This window comes from Struthio camelus, chromosome 3 (assembly GCF_040807025.1).
Source record: "Struthio camelus isolate bStrCam1 chromosome 3, bStrCam1.hap1, whole genome shotgun sequence".
NCBI lineage: Eukaryota > Metazoa > Chordata > Aves > Struthioniformes > Struthionidae > Struthio > Struthio camelus.
Window position 1 is genome coordinate 59,724,152 of NC_090944.1, and position 17,724 is coordinate 59,741,875.

Below are 17,724 nucleotides of genomic sequence, written 5' to 3' on the forward strand. Positions count from 1 at the left end.
TTATGTCTTTATTATCAAAATAATTGCACTGTATCTAATTTAAATTGCCTGCTTTTTAAAATGCATTTTTACAGACAAATCTTCCTGATACGTTTCTCACCTGTGTGTTGACATTATTAATGGGGTGTTTAAGAATATGAAAACGGGTGACGCATGGCAGTACAGGTCTTGTATGGACTCTTGGGTATTAAATCGTATTCTGTCTTTTGCAGTAATTTAGGGAATTACTGCCATACCTCACACTCAGTCTGGAGTGTAGCCAAGATGAATGTAAATCTTATTCATTTTAGACTCCATTAACCTGCACAGGTGAAAATGGTTAGTTTATTTTGTTAAGCTGCAGATGAAAATTTCAGGCCTGTTTCTCCTAGCATTGTAACTGCTGGTTTTCAAGAACCATCACTACCCTATCTATAAGAGGTTTAAATACCTAGAGACCAAGAGTGGCTGTCAGTAACACAAACACTTGTTAGTAGTTTGTTAGAAAGCTTGAAGGACAAATATGACAATTATATTTATTGATTTAGATGAGATCATCACTTTTCTCCCTGATGCACATTTGATGTCATATCAAAATGTTGCTTAACGTCAATGCATGCTCTGTCTCCTGAATCCAAGCTGTACATAGAGCTTATAGTTTAGCTCCTTAAGCAAAAGCCTGCATGACTTTGCCATTGCCAAAGATGCAGGTGCTACGGGAAATGAGGAAAGTGAGCTGCAGAGACAGACCTGCTCCAGGAGGAATGCTATGCACAAAACTCACAAGTAATCCTCATCAATGCAAAGCAAGTGGCGTTGTATTTATAAGCTTGCCAGTAAAAAAAAAAATCTCTTTTCAAACCTCATGATCCCCAATTCACTGCTTTCCCTATTCCTTCTATCTTTCTGCTCCTTTTTGTCTCCATGGCTTCTTCTCCATGCATTTGTTTTCCTATGGGTTGATGTTTTATCTTGTCTATTAATAGAGAACCAGAGGAGGCAGCAGCAGGAAGTAAAAAATCAACAGCTATCCAGCAGGGATGGGAGTAAACCTGCTCCCAGCCTGTGGACATGGAAGCACGAAAGGAGATCTATATCAGAGAGGGATGCGGTTTAGAGCATCTAAATTCCACGTTAGTCCCTACACCCCATGTTTCCTGTTGGCTGGACCTGCTGGTTGGACCTATGCTGTTTACTCATCTCCTGCAAAGCACTTAAAAAAAAAAAAAAGATTTTTTTTAACCTCATCTCCCCAGTGTAATAAACCTTGTTAACCTTCTAAAATGTGATTATCAAAGAACAAAGAATTCCCTCTACTGGCTTTATTATGTCTAATCTACATACTACCCCACATTCCAAGTGCAGCTTGATAATATTTAAAGGGCATTCAAATATGATAATAACTACTGTACTTGCTGATGTATTATGAAATGTATCCCATTAGTCACTTTATATCTGAAAAGCAGAAAAATTTCCACCTAGCAACAGGAAGGCATTTAGGACGAGAAAAAAAACCTTTGACAGGCAGTAGGTTTGTTGAACTACTCCAGGAGGAACCCAACTGGAGGTATCCAGGGACAATAAGAGCGTAAATAAGTCACTGTCAGTGTTGCCCACCGCATGGAAAACAGTTCAAAGTTATGTAACCAGAAGGAGCAAAAGACACCTGAAGGTCAACCCAGCAGCATTGTGTGCTCAGGAGAGAGCTGGCTGGGGAGGTTACTTGAAGGATCAATCGCCCTCTGAAGTTACGGAAAGGAGAGGTGGCAGCAAACGCTCCAGCTCACCTGATCCCTCGTGTGCTGAACACCCTCTCGTCTTGTGTAGCTGCTGCAAAGCAGGTGCCTCAATTCCTCAGCTTAGAAAAGCAGATCTACTCCCCAAAATGCCCTGTTATTGATGGTGATGGTGAGTGAGACTGAGAGGTTCTTGGCAAGACTTTTTTTCCTCCTACAAACAAAATAAATAAGTAAATCAAATAAAATCCATAACTAGTGCAAGGGATCACATCACTGGAAACCAGATTAAGCAGAACACTTTCATTTTGCACACTAAGCAAGCCAAAGTTTGATTATGTTATAGCTAGTCCTTCCTCCAGGATCTTTCCGAAAGCACATCCTATGTGTTTTGTCCTTTTGTCTTGAGTAGTGTAAGGCCAGGCACAAAGGACAAGAAATTTTCCTCTCATTCGAGCATATCATTAACTAGCTAAAAAAGGGGTTTTCTGTAATGTCTAATTTATCCTGAAACAGAGAGTAAGCAGACCGCTTAGAGAAATGTTCTTGATAGGCCAGGCAAAGGCCACACTTTTTTCCAAGAGTACTGTGTTCTAATTAAGTTAAAATTTCCATTCGACTCTTTTCCTTTGAAGAAGGAGCTCTTTTAGCAGAAGAATGTCGAATCTGCAAGCCTGACTGATTGTGCAATTGGAGACCTGCATGCTGAAGTGAATTACGCAGGAAAACGCTATGCCTCGTCACACGTGTCCATGCCTAGAACTAAGCGTTCCAGAGCGCTTCCGGGGACCTTCTAAAGGCAAATATCAGAAATCTTCTCCTGCTTCTGAAGGACATGTGCGTTAACCCCCAAGCGCTATGCTGCCAGAAAGTCATCCTAAAATGAGATGGCAAAATTGCTTTTTCCATTTGCGAAGTGATGTTGCTTTCACATCTCAGCACGAGTAAAAGCAACAGAATGAATATAAAGGAACATAGTGAATCTATGTGACCGCTCAGTCTGGGTTCTAGTCCTGCAGGGAGCTGGTGTATTTACAAGGTATCTTTCTGCTACACAGTGAAGACCATTGAAGAAAAGAGGTTGAGAAATGGCAAGCTTCATCAGCCCTAGCCTTGTAAAAGTAGGTGGGGAATTCACCGTGGGAGCTGATGTTCCTGCCCTCTCGGTACAAGCTGTTATGTGGACATTTGCTGGGTGTCTTGGGCCATTTGTCATGATAGAAAGGATGGATCACATCCTCAGTTGGCATTCACTAACTTTCTCCTCTGATGGGAGAAGAGGAATTTTGCCTTATTTTAGTAATGATGAGAGAGAGTATTTGTGTTAAACCGTTTAGAATGGCTCCACGCTGCCTCAGACAAGTGCGGGATCAAGTACTTGGCAAAGTTTAATACCAAAGAAACTGTCTATACACCCTGCAAAGTGCCTCTCAAATGCTTTCTAGCCCTAAAGGCTTGATAATGTTCCCAGTGAGGATGTCAGCCAGTAAAACAGTGCAGGGCAGTGGAAAGTGATCTGCTGCTGGTTATCTAGGATGTCTTCATATGCTTTATTATTCCAGCCTACTGGGGACAACAGTGCTGGGACTGATAATCTGGCATAAAACCCTTCTTAGCCTTTAAATCAAACGGAAAATGCTTTATTCTAGGTTAGGGGCAAGTCATAAGCCATAATTTGAGGATAGTTCAAATTGTTACTCACTCCTCATCTGTTCAACTGAGTCCTTGTGCCTCCTAGGATGAATAAGGCAGGGCAAATACAGTCAGACAAAATCAGAGCTGAAGCCTGCCATCAGAGTTAGGCCGCATCACACAATCAGTGCCTGAGGCTGGAATTCGATCCTGGGGGAGCTAATAATAACACACAGCAAAGAGCAGAGTACTTTAATGCTGTTGCTAAAAGCGTGAAAAATACCATCTTAATTTAGAGACTTACTATGGCATATTATGGCAGGGCATGTCAATAAATGTGCACAAGGTGAAAGGGCTATGTTATGATATATACTCTTGTTGCAGTAATAATAAAATTACCTTCTGAAACTATAGGTTTAAAAGAAAAGGCAATGTTCTGTTGTTTAGCCAACAATAAAACCAAAGAAGTTATAATACATACAAAATGCCTTCTCTTTAAAGGAGGTTAAAATAAATTAAAATGAACCAAGGCTCAAAGAGTCATTTTTCTGCCTCTTAAAAGTTGTGACATGCTTCTGTGGCCTACAGAATATGCCATGCAAGTTCTTTGCAGCCTTTGCAGATTTGTTTTTCATCATACTTAATATATCGATTGATTGAATTTTATACTTAAAAATAACAAAGCTAACAGTCAAAGAAACTCAGGAACTTCAAACACTTGCTAGCACTCAACACCTTTCATTTACTCTGGGTGCAAGAACAAAGCTAAAAACATTTAAGGCACAGAGTGCAACGCTTACATGTGTATCTCAAGCACAGCGGCATATGTGCACAGCCCAACTGGTCTGCATTACTGCGTTTTTTTCACTACTCTAGCGGTGAAACCAGAGCTGGAGAGCAGAGCCATTGCAGACGTCTCTGGTCTTAGCTTCTGAAGAACCCTCATACCTTGCTCTGCTCTGCCCTAGGCCGGTGGACCAGGAAACAGGAGAGATGGATAGACTTTGACGTAAAACAGCACTTGTGCTCCTTCGGCTGGTGCTGGAGTTGCTATCGGTAGACGTATTCCATGAAGCCATCATAATTATTTTAGCATCACTGGGGCTCCAGCATGCCAAGTAAAGAGAAGAAGGCTTCTCTTTACACTTTCACAGAGCCTCCTGTAGTACAGCCCATGCAGTACCGGTATGAGGGCAGGCTACACCATAAGCTCAGGGATAGGTCTGTTTTCATATGCACCTTAGAAGATGACCTGCATTTCATGTATTATTCATTTATAGTTATTATCTCGCAATTGCAGTAGCATTTTTTGGTGAAATACTATAGAAATCCTAAATATGTGGGAAAATTATCAGCCTTTTCTGTTCGTAGTTAATTCTGGGAGAAACTATTCTCAAGGGTTATAAACCATTCTTTAGCAATGAGGGAGTGTTTGGGATTTCTAGCATTAATGTTCGTAAGAAATTATTTGGCTGTCACCAACATTATGTAAATACTTCATGTTTATACTCAACAAAATGCTTTTACAAGAAAAAGGCTGACTAATTTGGAGGTCAGGTTCTAATTCAAGGTTAGTGTTCAACAGTTCTTCTTTCTGTCAAATAAAACCACTAAAGGCTAAATTAAAACCATGTGCTCTAGCTTAACTTTATGTAAATTTACTGATATAAAGAAGGTGGAATTAGTTTTGCTATCTAATTTAATGCCACTTTCCAAGGAGTGAAGTAAAAGTTGTCCTATACAAACTTCTGCATAGGGAAATGAATCAAGACTACGCAACCTCAATGTAAAGCGCTTGAGTACATAAAAATCACATTTCAGTGAATTGTCATGGTTATGGATTATAGTCTTGATTTCCCAGGAAGCCTTTGAAATAAATAGTCATTTATTCAGCAAATCATCCTCTTCTGCAGGAAGAGTAACTCACTACAGGAAAATTCTCAGAACAGAGTGATCGACACAGTGAAACTTGACTCTCTTTTAGATGTTTGGATAATCCAGTGATGGTGAAAGCAGTTAGGTCTATTTACTCCATCCAACAGATATTAGATGGTAATATTGAAGATGGAGGCCAAATTTCTGAAAATGATCATCTGCTAAAATTTGTACCAGCATTTTATTCTTTCTTCTAGCTATTTGTTCATCATTTTTCTCTCTTCTACATATTTGTTCAAGCTGGTATTCAAAGTTTCACATAAAAAAGAAACGAAAACTAAAATTCACTTTTTTTTTAGCTTCCGAGCTGCAAAGTGGAAGTGGCTCAGCATCTTCTTAAAACCTTTTGCCACAGCAGAATGGGAATGTTCACTTGAAGAGTATGCACGTGGTCGGTGACACTACTCAGTCTCTGCCACATTAGAAGAAAGGTGCTATCTTTCTGTTCAGCCCCATGACCATACTCCCAAATGGCTTGAGGGGTGAGATCTGGCTGGCCCCTTCTCCCTGTGTCCCCCACATTTGGCCCATGTCACTGAATGTGTGAAAGGGTGAAAAAAGTTCAAGAAGATGCACTGCTACGGAGCTGCATGCCTGTGGCATGCCTGTGATCAGCTCCCCCGTGCAAAGCCAGCCCAGCTAGGCGCTTCGCGACTCCTTGGGGTGGAGCTGGCTGCTGAGCTAAGGACCACATTGATGTGATTCAGCCCTTGCCACAGATCCCAAACAACATGTCTAGTGCTTACGGTGGCAGAAGAAAACCTTCAATTTATGAAGGGAGAATCCAGTGGTGCAGTGTTCTTCTGCATAGTCAACCCATTGATGTTCAGAGAGTAGTTATTTTTCTGGCAAAATCATCCCAGTTACCTGAAGTAATTTGATAATTTTTGAATATAAAATAGCAGCTGAATTAGGAAATAAATAGCAAATGTTCATACTTCAGTGTTTCAGTACAAGCAGCCCCTCAATTTGTGTGTTACACAGCTTTCCACTCCATTCACAGCATCAACTATTTTACCTGTCCAAGTGCCAAAAAGTCCTGTTTCTCTGCACTCCCAGCTTTTACAACATAGTTATACATTAGCTCAAAACACAGCCATTGAAGTGCATAACTCAGACGACTGGTACTTCATGGAAATACAAATAACAGATAACTGTAGGATTTGCATTCACTTGACTGAAGGCCAGTAAATAAAATGCATTCATTTATTTAACTGACATTCACAGCATAGCTTATGCTTTACATTCGAGAGAACGTGAAGCAGGCATTCCCAAGTTCAGCACTTTCCCTTTGCCCTTTTCCCTTCCATTTTACACTGGTGTCTGGCCATCAAGTCCCACTCTTCAGAACAGAGGACCAGAACTACCAGCAGCCTAAATCCATGGTGTGGCACTGGATCCTCCTTTTCCTTTCAACACTTTTGAACCAGTGCCTGACTTCCTAATTCTGCGAAGAGTCTCATTTGCTGTAGGTTTCAATATCACTTAAAGTTTGGCATGAGCCTGAGCTGTGACGGTGGGGGTGAGCTGCAACCTCCTCCTTGTCCCAGGGGCGTACTGGGGCAGTGGCTGGGTTTGCTGTGCTGGTTGCCTATTTCCAACTTGTTTTTAGCATTTTTGTTTTCTTTCCAGTAGAGGAGGACTACAAGCACAGCAAGTGGGCCAAAGGCAGTGTCTATGGACTGTGCACAGCTGGGTACTCTGTTACAGCCAGATGCACCGCTGTGATGGGGGTGGGGTATTTGCGCAGGTTTTTTTCAGGGTAGCATTCAGCCTAGGGAATTGATGTGTGATTAGTTACCAGAAAGTGATCACAAGATTCAAAAACCCAAACCCTCATTTGCCTTGGCAGAAACCTGAATTGCATGCTGGAAACACAAATAATAGATGGGCCTCCAGGTTTGAGGCGTCAGCTACTGAAATATGGCATCCAGGCCTCTGGCTTTGCACTTACAACCCAAGTAAAGAAATGCCATGAAGGGAAGAGTTGGTTCATAGCTGTGTAATTAACAAAAGCTTGTTATGCATGGATATTAGTAGGTTTTAATGCAAATGTTCAGTGAATATAGCGGTCAGTGCAAGGTTTTGAAAGATGATAGCTATCCAGTCCTTCATGTTAGGGCTTCGAAGTTCCTGGGAAACCTTATCGGGCTCTGTAAATAGAGGAGGTTTCAAACAAATTTATTCTGAGCAGCTGAGGACATCGCAGAAGGCAGCCAACAGAGCAGTAGACTAGGACTGGAAAAACAAATGGTCTCTCTATAGGTTAAAGGAGTACTGAGTGGGTAAAAATGAAGGGGCAGACTCTTAAAACTAGGGTACAGGCTGCCTCAGACGCTCAGCTGGCACTACAGCTCGAAAACTACAGAATCCGTCCTGAGCAAAACAAAAATCTGGCAACTACTAAGAAAAGTACTCAGTATTCACTCTCCCAGCAGGACTTTGGAGAGGCTGAACCTGAGCTATCTCTGATTTCCCAAACCATCTTGTTATTTAAGGGTTTTCTGGAGATAAAGTGTACTTCATCTCACACAAGAAGAGCGTACATCTATACAGTACCTTTAAACCCAACAGACCCTAAATTTCTTTGCAAACTGAACCATCATCAAAGGGTAAAAAGATAAATTTTAAATGTGTGCCCAGACTGGAGCTAGTCAATCAAAAAGAAGTACAGTTAGGATCTCATATACTCAAAATTTGGTATTTAAAAATGGTCATATCACATAGTTTTATAACAGGCTCAACACTATCTGCATCTCTAACAGTATCCAGAGGCTTATTGGCCCAATAGAGAGGACGATTAAACAGAGTGAATCTAATCTGACACTGAGTCTATGTAATTTTCAAAGATCAAATTACATGCACACCTGGATTGTGACCACGGCTACAGTGGTAACATGTCTTCCACAAGGCAAGATATACAGCTTAAAAAGAAAGAGCTTTAGGCTTTTGGAGTAAGTGGAGAAATGGTTTTGAATGGATGTGACAAGATAGCAATAATTGCCATAAGGCTTTATGTAACTTGTGCAGAAGATATTTCTCAATTGCTTATGGTGGGTTGTCAGATGCAAGAGCAGACAAATGAAGCAGATTGTGAAAATAATCCTAGCATAACTTCCAACAACAGAAGTTAAACTTTTTTGTTGCTAAGAAGTGTGAAATTCCAAAAAACAATAATACCAGTTGCTACAAAAATGACGAAAGCATACAATATCATTAGCTACAGGCATTCATTATACATCATCTGATTAAGATAACTCGCTAAGTAGTATTTTACACAACTTGCCCTTAGATAAAATGATACATCTTGGCAGAACAGGTCTTCTCTATTGGCAACAACATAATGAAGTTTCCTGTAAATTCAGAGAACAATTTTAAAACTTTGCTGAAAAGAGCATATTTTCCCCTTTGTTCACCGAAGCCTTGAATCATATCAAAACACTTCCAATAGTTTTTCATTATTTTACATCTGAAAGGAGGCTAATGATTTGTTTGCCCGATTATTTTCAACATGGCAATGAAGCAATGTTAGTAATATTTGAAAAACGATAAACTATGTGACAATCAAATTATCTGAATTTCAAAACTATCCTTATCTGGAGATGCTAATGCTAACTTAGGGAGATGTTACTCTCTAAAAACTAATGAAAAATGAGAATGAATGATGGCTTCCAGCTAACTGTTGGAATCATGTATATTGCATACTATTACTACATCCATAATAGATGATCATTTAATCTTGAGAGTTACACATGACTTTCAGTCTTTTAGGGTTTTCAATAATCTGTCAAAAATGCCAGAATTACAGACTTTTGTCAGCCTTCAGTACATGGGAATGATAAGGCATGTCCTCACATAACAATTTATCTCTATACCCTAGAGTCGAAAGATTTTAAAATGTTTTCCAGCTAACAGAAGTTATTTTTGTACAGTAGTTAAGAATTGCTCAACTGCAGTTTTTAAATTCTTTAAGGACAACAAAGACAGTGATGAAGGAAAGATGTTTTCAGTGACTGAATACACCTTATCTTTCTCTCATGCTGTGCTAAAAGTTTGACTGCTCTAATTTTAAAGCTATCTAATCTTTTATGTGCTAAAGCATATGAAAAATGCATTATTAGAAACATAAATTACAGTAAGAGTTCATTTGTTTGGTCTTTAATATAACCTTTATCTAAAAATGCATTATGGTAAAATTAAAAAAAAAAGAATTTCATTTAGTAATATTTATTAGGTCTCAAATACACTTTTATTTCAGGGAACAAAATTGCTTCAACCTGTTTGAGACATTTTATCTTGGAGAAAAAAAGACTGATTTTTTGACAGAGTCTGTAAGCACCAGTGAGTGCTTTGAAGCTTGGCAAGGAATTGGATGTGAATCTTGTGTGTAAAGGTGCTGGAAGATCCATTCAAATGAACGTACAGGCCTCAGGAATCTTGCACTGGAAAACAGTCACATTTCTTTATTTAGAAATATGAGTTTTTCAATCTCTTAGAACATGTGGAACGTGTTATATTCCTTTCACTGTTGCATCTGGAGCATGTATGAATATTTTCTTTGTATACACATAGTCGGAAAGATTGCAGAAATTATTAAAGACATTCTCTGTTTAAGGCTGAGCTTCAAATTTAAAGTGATTTGAACATGGATGTAGGGAGTTTTACCAAATGATTTTTTTAAGGATGTACTTAAATGTACTAAAATGATGCTTATCAGTTTACCAAGAAACTGAGGCTTATCACAATTGAATGTTGTACTTGAGAGCAGTGGAAATTTCCACCTTGGAGGAAACACTCATGATATTTGACAGGGGAAATAGTGTTTCCCTAAAACATCACTTAAAATAATGTTCCTAATTTCTATCCAAAAAATGTGGCCAACCTGCCCAACAATGATCCTTTCAGGACACATTATTTGTTTCACAGAGAAAATATAGTCTGAGTCTGCACCCATGCTTTTAGTTTAGTCATGGCATTTGGGGTTTGTTTTTTGTTTTCAAGTGTCATTAAATCTTTCTCCCTGTTCCTTCCACTGCTAAATTAATTATTTTCTGTGCAAGGGCTCTTCTTTCAAAGTCTTCCATTATTCTCTTTTGCCCATAGTGGGGAACTTGTCCAAGTCAACAAAAAGGCAGCCTCTATCACAGAAGGGCTGTTCATGAAGTGGATGGTCTCAGGCATTACTGCGGGAGAATTGCCTTAACATAGCCTATTCATGCCGATGTGCCAGGTGCATCCACTTAGGCGGCTCAAAACGCTGCTACCACCATCTCCTCTGCTGCCAAGACCATTATGTCCTTTGAGTGATGGAGCAAGAGGCAGGACTAAGGTCTTCTCTACTGCGAAGTGGCGGGAGGGAGACCAAGCTTAGTATCTCAAAAAAAAAAAAATCATCTGCTGTAAAGAGCCTTTTAACTCTCTGGTGCGCTGCACTGCCAGAGCTTTGAAAGAAGAGGAAAAAAGCACAACTTTAAAGCAAGACTCTGCTCTGCATCGCTGCCCTGAGATACTGTAAAGGGGACAAAGGGAAGCTTGGGTATAAATAGAGAATGACATTTTCCTTGCATTGTCCACAATGAATACATTTGTACACGAACAAAATTGTTGAAACAAGACGACATGCATGCTTGATGTCGAAGAAAAGCTTGTTTGTGCGCAGTACATTGGAGACATTGTTCAGAAATAGTTCATCCTTTTGTAAATATTGCCTCTGTATTGGTGCCAGGGTCACTGTTGGTTTGGGTTATCAGCTGAGTAAGTATCAGTCACGCACGTGCTGTTGGGAGAAATTTTAATACCAGGCACTAGATTTAAAAGGAGAACATTATCCTACTAAGGACTGTCCTGTTCATTTGTAGTTAATGCTTCTTGCCATCCTCTTGTTCTTCTTTCACACTGACCCTGTTTTTTTTGCATATAAAGTAGGGACTGTTGTATGTGAGTACGTGAGAAAATAAATGTTCTTCCCTGTTTCTGTCATAGTTACACATCAGTTTTAAAACAGGGATGTTTAAACCACAGCTGAAAATAAAAGGGCGTTTCGTATGTGTCACCAGGAAATAAAACTTGCCTCCTCCCTCAGGTGCTCCTAACATGTACACAGAAAAGTAGACGTCCTTTTCAGACAGATTCCTAATCAGTGGAAATTTTGCCATTGCTTTTCATCAGTAGTGATTCACTAAGAATTAATGCAGGCTATGGCCCCTGCTTGAGTAAACTGGCCTGTTCCTATTGAAGACAGCCGAGCAGCATCAAGTTGAAAATTTTGGCTCTTTGATTGTTTGCTTGTTTTCTAGAAAGAAATTTATGTGGCCATATGTTTTTTTCCAGAAGTTGTGAGAACTCAGCAAAACAAATACTTGTGCTAAATGCAAAATAAAACCTAGGAAATGAATAAAATATGCTCTACGCCCATTAAAATGCCTCTTGTATCCCTGATCAGAAAGGAAATATAATGAATAAAAAAATGTTTGTGTATGCCCCCACCTTTTTGGCAAAAAAAAAGAAAAAAAGAAAAAAATCAGTCCATTAACAGATGGAGATAATGGACCAAAACTTGTCTTTAATTAAGCTTATGCAGCTATGCAGCTTCATTGTTGTTAGTGAGAAAGAACGGGTACAAGTGAGATGGAATTTAGCCATTAAATGGAAAAAGCTTCCTGTGAGGAATCACATCCAAACCTTAGACAGTTGGATCTGAACAAATTGTCCAGCCTCCCTCTAGTCAATGGAGAAAATGGGCATTCTGGAGCACAGCTCGCAGGACCTATTTTAGACCACTAGTTTAGGCTGAGATGCCTTATGGTGTATAAGTGCCTCTTATACTATACACTTATTTCTGTGCATATATATGTATACATATACACACTGTTATACTCTCGCAAGTATAAGGGGATTTCAGATAAGAAGAGGCATTAACCGTAGATGTTTAAAGTCAGGTGAGGTGAATCCAGAATTTTTGGTTAACAGATCTGTACCAACAGTTTTTAGTAGGAGCTATGGCTTTGGATGAATACCTAAAAAAGTAAGTGATACTAAAAGAATTATTTCTGTAAACACAGGTGTATCTGTCAGGATTTCCAACACACCAGTTAGCCCAGTAGGTAATTTTTACTGCTACGCTGTCCATTTAAAAAGCAGTTAACAAATCACAGTGTTTGTGATTTGTTATGTGTTGGTTTTGCCAACCCAGGAAGCTTGTAGGTAATGGATGAGGGTAAAGGATTGCAGACTTAATCTAGTTCCTGCCTCTTGTTTCAGAAAAGGTCATTGGAAATAAGATGATTTTAACTGAATAGTTGCTGAGTGACCTCTAGTAGACGAACCCTGGCTCGAGGTGGTCTTGGCCTTCTCTGAAATCCTGGATATTTATACTCAATGGGACTGATTCAACTCTTGTTGATTACAGGGCTCTTTCTCTATAATACTGTCAGCGATGCTATTAAAAACGAAACCTGCAAGCATATTAAAACCCAGGGCGGGGGGGGCAGGTAGTAAGTGGCTTCATAAACCACTTGCTGTTTTTCCAAGATGGCCCTTTATTTAGTCAATGTGCAAGTGAGTATCTATAAACTTGACAAGAAATTGATCTTTTTCTTCCTTCTCTGTTATACTATGCATGTTCCAGACAATAATGCTTCTAGAGCAACCTAACACTGTAAAACTCCTATTTCAGAATATCACTTAATGGAGTCGTTAACCTAAAGATCTCTCTAAAAGTTGTACAGATGTTCTAGCAGGCAATGCATCCTGAAACAGCCAGGAATAGCTTTGAAATTTTTTCCGTTAGAAATAAAATTTCATATGATTTGAATCAAATAATATTACCATTTTTCATATTTTCTTCTCCTCCAGAAAGCTAAATCAGCACACTTACTTGTCCATCGTGTATTAAAATTGCAAATATTTTATCTCACTTCAGACATGTCATGCTGCCCCCATTTCCCTGCCTGATTAGGAACGGGCTTTTATTTCCTGAAAACCTTCTGCTCCAGGAGGGAAATTAATATATTTGTATCTGAGGATACTGTTCCTCATCATGATAAACAGCAGTCTGTAACCACATTAATTGCAGGACCCTCAAGCGTTTTATGATGGCAGGCAAATACAGCTATCCCTATGACACAGACAAATAAATCATGGGAAAGTGAGCTAATGACTTGCCCAAAAGGCAGTCAATGCAAGAGCTGAAAAGTATACCTTTAAAACTGTTATGATGATGAGGCAATTTTGAAAATGTTTTTCTGCCCTAGAAAAGGTAGAGTTCAAGTACAAACAAAAAGTGGTACGAGCTTACGCAGTTTCTGAGGATAGTGATGCTGCACATCCAGAAGATTACTATACTCTTCCATTCTCTTATCTCTATGACCATGCCTCAAAGTTAAAGAAGAGCCTCATTCAAATCAGGCCTCAAGAGCCTGCAGCTTGCAGTGGGAGTTTCAGTGCATTCCCTGCCAGAATGGGAACGTTGTTTGTTGTTGTTGTTGTTGTTTTTTCTTTTTCAGATTGCATTGAACCTTCATTTGAAGCTCAGTAATGTTGTATGCGCTCACTTTCACCTAGGCAAAAGACCACGCAATCGTCTCTCTCTGATGGATCAGTGGGTCAAGACACAGGAGACATGAATCCGGTTCTGCTGCTGGCCTGCTGGGTGACAGCAGACACATTTCTTCTTTTCTCCGTATTTCTCTAAGAGCCCTCTGGGAGAAAAATGACCATGTTAGAGTTAGGCACCACAGTTAATCCTAATTTCTTGAGCTGTCCATACGGTTTCATTTTCACACAATTGATTTGGTGAATTTGATCTCTGCCTGGGTTTATTATATAGAAGATGTGCTTTTCAGGGTGGGTGCTGCTCAAACAGACTTGTCTTGCATTAGATCTCCTTTACAAATTCACGCTGATTGCAGTTGCTAACTGCTATCCTTTTTTGTCAAGAAATGTTATTACATTAATAAAGATTTCATATTATGCTGTCTCCTAAGAAAAGAATCTATACATAGAAATGAATGCTTAAAGACTGTGCTAATTAATTAATGAAGAATTTGCTTCGTACCTGATAATAATGATTTACTGAAAATTAGTCCATTGCATGTAGTTTCAGGCTTTTCTGATAAATAAGTATCTTAATGCAGTCAATTTTGATGTCGTCCAACTCAGTTTTTCTTGGTCTGCAGTTCAAGAACTATTTGGATTTTGCAAAATGTTAGAAAATTGTCTGCAAAACTGTTGCACTGATTATTTTCCAGAAGCAATGTGTTAAACTCTGCAAACTAACACGTATGTATGCTTTCACATATACACAAGTCAACAAACAAAAAGAGAGTAGATAGGATTCCAAAAACAGGTAAGATACTAATCTTCATAATTCAGTCTTTTTTTTTTAGTATAAACCAAAACCTCTGTTTTCACTCTGCACAAGGTAATAAAGGGATTCTTTCTCTAGAAAGATTAGGTAGTTTTCTGAACTAAAAAGTTGAGAAGACTGCTCCAAGCCAACTATGGCACCCAAAGAGCTTCATTTGAGCTTGAAACACCTTTGACTTTCATTTCAGTTTAGCGTTCTGCACATTTTGCAGTGCTTTAGTGGGACCACAATTCCATCCTTTGTTTTTCAATGGTTTAAAAAGAATAAGGAAATCTAGGAGTTAAGGGAAACCAAAATGCTTTAGCAGCAAAATTAGGTTGACTAGAAATGTCAACTTCAGTGAAAACTATTTCAATTAATCCATTTATGTAGTAGTGAATATCCATTATCGTTGTGATTGGCTTCCGTGTATGGTAGAATGCAACAAAGTTCTCTTTCGTAAGAAATGCAAAACAGGCACCAAAATAAAAGTTGGGATGATCTAATTTTACTCCAACAGAAGGCCCTCCAGCACACTAGAAAACACAAGATCAAAAAGCTGACATTGTAGAACTGTGGATAGATTACTCAGAGGACTAGAGAAATGAGTAGTCAAGGCAAGAGCTCAAATATGAGACGGGATACTAATGCTAGGTAAGTGTATCTTTCCTTTCTAGCTGCAGTGGACAGGTTACCATGGGTATAGAGCTTTGACCTTGTCCCATATTTCTGGGGAGTGGAAAGGAAGTTTAACCATATATTTGCAGAACAGATAGCTAACAAAAATACTGTAATACAGTGGAGTTATTCCAAGATACAGTTCCTCTCAGTATCGAAGTTTTTTTTTTTTTGATGGACCATAAAGAGGGAGTTAAACATAAATATTCAAGAGAATGCACTAATCTACAAGACAGCATCCTATCTTACACCTTGGGAGTGGTTTAAAGTAAGCAATTTTTTAAATAGGATTCTAGCAGAAGCCTATACTACAAGGTTTCACTACCATTTTTAAATGACCGTTTGACATAAACACAATATATTGTTAATTATAATTTGCTTTTAACATCCAAGTGTCCCACTTCAGACCAGGGACCCTCATTCTTGGCAGTGTACAAATACATTAGAAAAGTGTCTGGAGCGATTAAGATGAGTATCCGGTTATATTTTGGCCTTGACTGCACAGGAGCATACTGTGAAGCATCTTAATAACATATTTACTGATGTTCAACTAGGTGCTAGAGAACAAAATTGATCACCATGCTTAAAAATTTTTGCTGCTGCCTTGCAGTGCTGAAGAACGTTAACATTCATCATACATATGGCAGACCTGTTGGCAGAACACCAGCTCTGCAAGCACTCTCCACTTCTTGCTAAGGATCTGTTAAAGCCATCTAGCACTACTTCTACACGGTTTTCATTTTTGCACAAGTATCTGAGCAGCATGGAAGGGAAACGCTCTGCGAGTCAGAGGGAGCAAGAGGAAGCTGAAGACATTTAATGCAACCATAAATACAATAGAAAGAAATGCAGAATTAGAAAGATCAGTCCAGAGCTCTGCTGGGGCAGGCAACCTGGGCAAATAATCTTAAGTAGAAATTGACCAAGTCTTTCCTGAACACAGGTGACCAGTATCATGAATGGTACTGCAGATGAGATTTGGTCTGGAAAACTGTACTGATACTGGAAATACTTCAAATACACTTGTTACACCCTAGAATTGTGTTTGCCTCTTTCCCAGCTGCATCACAGTATTGGCCACTACTCAGATACTTTCTCAGATACTCAGGTCTGCCCTGTTCTGTGCTGATGCTAGCTCATAAGCTCCCATGGGTAGAAGAAACTCTTACTGGTTCCTTAAGACAGGGATTTGCCTTTTGTTTTTTCATATTTTTACCCAGTTTCTATTAAGTCACTTTCATTGTAACAGACTAGTCGTCTTCTGCATTGACAGTGACTCCCAGTCTGGTGGTGGTTGTGGATTTCACCGGTACAGTCTGAGTCTTGATACCTGTGTTGTATTGTTTGCACAGGGTCACTAATGAAAATATTAAATAACTGTGATCTTCAAGGTACTCCTCGTTGCCTCATCGAGGAAACTGTGTCAAAGGAGTCTGCCGTCACATCTCTTTTGCTCGCTATCTTCTCAGTGTGTTACGGTTCTGGTGAAAATGCTGAAATAATTCTCTCCAGATGAACTAATGATTTCCACTGTGGCATTGTAACAACTGCTTTACAATTATTAATAGGTTAGATCTAGATGGATAATAGAGGGGAAGACAGGTGCAAATAAGGGTCAAAGCATAGTCAGACTATTCTATTCTACATGTTCATCTTCATCAGTATCCAGCACGTTTCAGTAGTGCCATGACTAACATCTGTCTTGTGTTGTTTCTTTTCCTCTCCGCCTTTTTAAAGATGGGAGAGAAGCTTGTGAAGCAAAGTGGGCTTTTTTGAGTAGAGTGATTTGTTTGCCTGGTTTTGGCTTTCTAGCTTTGTTTTTGCTATGCCTTTAAACAGGTATGTTGTTATGCACTGATGTTAAAGGGAGTCAGGTAAAATAAACATGTTCAGCACTTGGAAAGTTGCAGAAAAGATTTGCACAGCACCATAAGGATGTTTTTTATTTTGTCCCCTATCCCTTTCTTTATAATTCCTAACATTTTGCCTGTTTTTTGACCACTGCCGAGCAGTGCGTTCCTATTTTCATGGAACTACGTATTATAACCCCACGATACTGTTCTTGAGCGGTAATAGCCAGCTCAGAACCCATTATTTCCCTGTGCGCATCACTTTACCGTTATCTACAGTGAAGTGCATCTGCCATTTGCTTTCTCAGTCACTCCGCTTCATGATGTCTTTCTTCCTTCCTGCTGTCTTTGTGTTGACAGCAAACTTTGCACCTTTTATTCTTCCCCTTCCCAAAACCTTTTGGAGTATGCTGAGTAACACTAGTCTCACTGAAGCATCCAGAGGACTCTGCTGTTTATCTCTGATCACTGTGAAAACTAATCATTCATTTCTGTCCATTGTTTCCTATCTTTTAATGAGTTATTTGTCCATGGGAGAACCTGCCTCTCCTCCCACGGTGGCTTAGCT

The 17,724-nt window shown here is 39.3% G+C and overlaps 1 long non-coding RNA gene across 6 annotated transcripts in view; it reads right to left on the reverse strand.

Moving 5' to 3' along the window:
- Positions 1-17,724, reverse strand: part of LOC104145429 (uncharacterized) — a 45,099-nt gene that overhangs the window by 15,799 nt on the left and 11,576 nt on the right. For 4 of the 6 annotated variants that reach the window (XR_011140163.1, XR_011140165.1, XR_011140161.1 and 1 more), the window contains 2 exons: positions 3,418-3,566; positions 1,767-1,929 (listed from right to left, as the gene is read on the reverse strand). This is a non-coding gene — a long non-coding RNA (uncharacterized lncRNA). The remainder of the gene's footprint in view (positions 1-1,766; positions 1,930-3,417; positions 3,567-17,724) is intronic. The other 2 variants (XR_011140164.1, XR_011140162.1) reach the window with 1 other exon arrangement.